Below are 3,428 nucleotides of genomic sequence, written 5' to 3'. Positions count from 1 at the left end.
GATTCTTTGCGGTCGTTTTTTCCGATTCTTTGCGGTCGTTTTTTCCGATTCTTTGCGGTCGTTTTTTCAGATTCTTTGCGGTCGTTTTTTCAGATTCTTTGCGGTCGTTTTGCTTCTTTGTGGTCGTTTTGCTTCTTCGTGGTTTATTTGCATTTCTTCGTGGTAGTGTTACGTCCAGTCCAAGGGTCACAGTAGGCCTGTTCAGTTATCCGTACATACAGTAATACCAAAATGCCAAGTACCTATCACCTACTGGGGGGTGTGGGGGGGGGGGGGGGGGGAGAATCCCTGACCACAGCTGTGGTTTCTGGTGTTAAAAAAGTAAAAAAAGTGTTAAATAACAGCAGAACTAAAAAGCTGAAGACAGACAAAGAGAGGGCAGGCTGGGGGGAAACGAAGGAGCAGAGAGAGGATGAAAGAGAGACGTTAACTGCTGGAGTGTGACGGAGGTCAGACTAATCAGCTCCACATCACAGGACACCAGGAATGAGACGAAACAAGAGACAGCGGTCCTCTCTGGCTTTTTAACAAAACATCTTCTTCACTGTCTGCTGTTAAACACAAGTTGTTTGTGTTGGGTTGAATGCACATCTGTCTCCATGTCATTCTGAGCAACATATCCTCTGTCTACATCCATTAATGTGGAAATACCATAAATACCATACACCACGCACACAGGAGGGGATAGATCATCATAACGGCATTTATACAATGCAATGAAAACGCCAAAACGCTGTTTAAAGTTAAAGGCCCCTAAAAGTTCTACAAACGTTCTGTACCAATCAAGAGGTGAACACGAGTCCTTTTGTTGACCCTCTGTGTGATTTGTAGCTCTCTCTCTCACATTAAAGTAGCTCTTAACAAGCTGCTTCACCTCCTCACAACTCCACTGACTTCTCACCATTGACCTTCACTCATATTCAGCTTTTAAAGGACTCAACCTTTGGAGGACAGGACGTCTCTGTGACCACCAAACCCTCAGTAAGAAGCACCACACACACACACACACACACACACACACACACACACAGTATAAAACACAGAGTTAGCTGGTGCACATCCATCACTCTGACTCTCTGCTGGTTTCGGTCCCACAGAAACAAAAGAGTCTTTGTTTTGGATCTGGACTGGATTCTCCGTCTCTGCAGCCTCGCCAACTTCCCCACACGAGGATTTAGGAATCAGGCAATGAAAGAAAAAAAAAAAGGAGGCGTGAGTCGAGATAGATCCCAGAGTTTATGAATCAACCCGCTCACCAGCTGCAACAGAACCACCAGAGACCACAGACTCTCAGGAGGTCTCAGGAGGAGTTAGTCCTCATCATGGTTTCTAGAGGAGGATCACTGCTTCAGTAATCTCTCACTGGTTGAATTATGCTCGATGCATTTTGACCGGAGCTGAAGTTATAACCTTAAAAACAACCAAAGTCCATGTAGAAGAAGCGGACGTCTCTCGTTGGTTTGTGGACGTTTTGAACTCCAGTTCAGCGATTTGGCCACCGCCATCTTGTTTTTTATCAACCAGTGAACAGGAAGTGACCATATCTGGACTGAGGAGGAGTGACGTACAGACGCCGTATACGTCTCTGGTAGAGACCTGTCAATCACTGTGTAGCCCCGCCCCAAAGCATCCCCTGCTTTATGGTCTGTGTGACTCTAAATGGACCATAATGTACTAAATGAACATCATGCTGTATTGAAGAAGACTTGAAACTAGAGATTGAGACCATAAACTCATGTTTACAATGTTTACTGAGGTAATAAATCAAGAGAGCATAGAATTATAGGGATTTATAGGAAATTATTGGTAAATAATGGGAATAAAATGGGAATAACGGGTCGACTTTCACCATTTTTTAAGCAGAAAGAAACAAACCTTTTGAAAGAAAATCATAAACTACAGCGTGAGATGTAAACGTTAATGGCGGACGCACTTCCTCCTGCACGGTGATACGGTGAGCGGGTTTATTTCGGTAGAGAGAAAATAGTTCCCGGTAGTTTTGATTTTGGGGTGAACTGTCCCTTTAAAGTCAGTTTAGTTTAGTTTCTCCACCTCTAAGAGCCTCTTAACGCGGAGAGGTTTCTGTCACACACACTGCTCCAGACTGTCAGCTGATACGTATACAGAGTGTGTGTGTGTGTGTGTGTGTGTGTGTGTGTGTGTCGAACCTTTCAGATGGGAGTCGTGGGATCGAGCCAGATGCTTCACACTGTTGATATCCAGAGAGTGAAAATGATGAAACACCTGACAGCTAGCGGTGACATCACCTGCAGGGAATCCGATTGGACACACACACACACACACACACACACACACACACACACACACACACACACACACACACACACACACACACACACACACACAGCGTGTCTAACATAATGGAATTCCTCAGCCCCCCATGAGCTATGGGAGGCTGAGGGTTGAGTTTCCTGACCGGGGGGGGGGGGACAAAATGCATTGTGGGAAACAGACTTCATACGGAGAAGTCTTGAGGAGAGAAACGTCCGACATGAATAAAGAGCTTCAGGGATGAAGTACAGGAAGTCGTCATCACTGGTGTCCTCCACTAACAGCCAATCAGATTCCTCCATTTGGATTATTACAGAAAATAAACAGACGTTTCTGATTCTTCCAGCTTTAGTTCATCAAGATAATCTTCACTAATGAACTCCACTTTGATGTTTGAAGTGAAAAGCAGGACAAGGAGACGGGACGAGGAGTCAGGACGAGTAATTATATTCTATAAAGTGTTAATTGATATATTTATAATTGATGTTCACTCTGCAGATTATTCTCACTTTGATAACAAACGTGTGTCTCCTGGAATCTGGCTGACATTTATTTTGAAAATCCCTCGTTTGCTTCACATTTGGAGGCCGATCTCCGAACACACACACACACACACACACACACACACACACACACACACACACACACACACACACACACCAAGAGAAGAGCCATGGAGGTCAATCAAATCCCTCATTACGAGTGTCTTTCATTTGTATTGCTGAGAAAATTAAACGTGTTCCTCATTCTACAATTAGCAATATACTTTTATTGTGAAATTTCTAGTTTTATATGAATATTTTTGTGGTATTTTCTCCTACTTTGTATATTTTGACTGTGACTCTTAAGTGTGTGAAACACCCGGTGGCAATCCAGAGTATAATAAAAAAACAAAAAGCTTCTGTGCATTGAATTGATACTGATTTAAAATACCTTTCAGTGAGAAATGACGGTCTAACTGAGGCTTTCAGGAGGTCTGAAGCGTCAATCAAAGGCTCCTGGGCCTTCACACAAAGACACTCTGCTGTCAATATGTTACATCTTAAAGTGAATGTAAAGATCTTTGACCTGGTCCTGAACCAGTCTCAGTTTAGTCCTGATCCTCTATATATATAATATATTATATATAGAGGATC

The sequence above is a fragment of the Anarrhichthys ocellatus genome, unplaced genomic scaffold (genome assembly GCF_004355925.1).
Source record: "Anarrhichthys ocellatus isolate YVR2014 unplaced genomic scaffold, GSC_Weel_1.0 scaffold266, whole genome shotgun sequence".
Classification (NCBI taxonomy): domain Eukaryota; kingdom Metazoa; phylum Chordata; class Actinopteri; order Perciformes; family Anarhichadidae; genus Anarrhichthys; species Anarrhichthys ocellatus.
The sequence above is the reverse complement of the archived record's forward strand: the minus strand, read 5'-3'. Positions refer to the sequence as shown.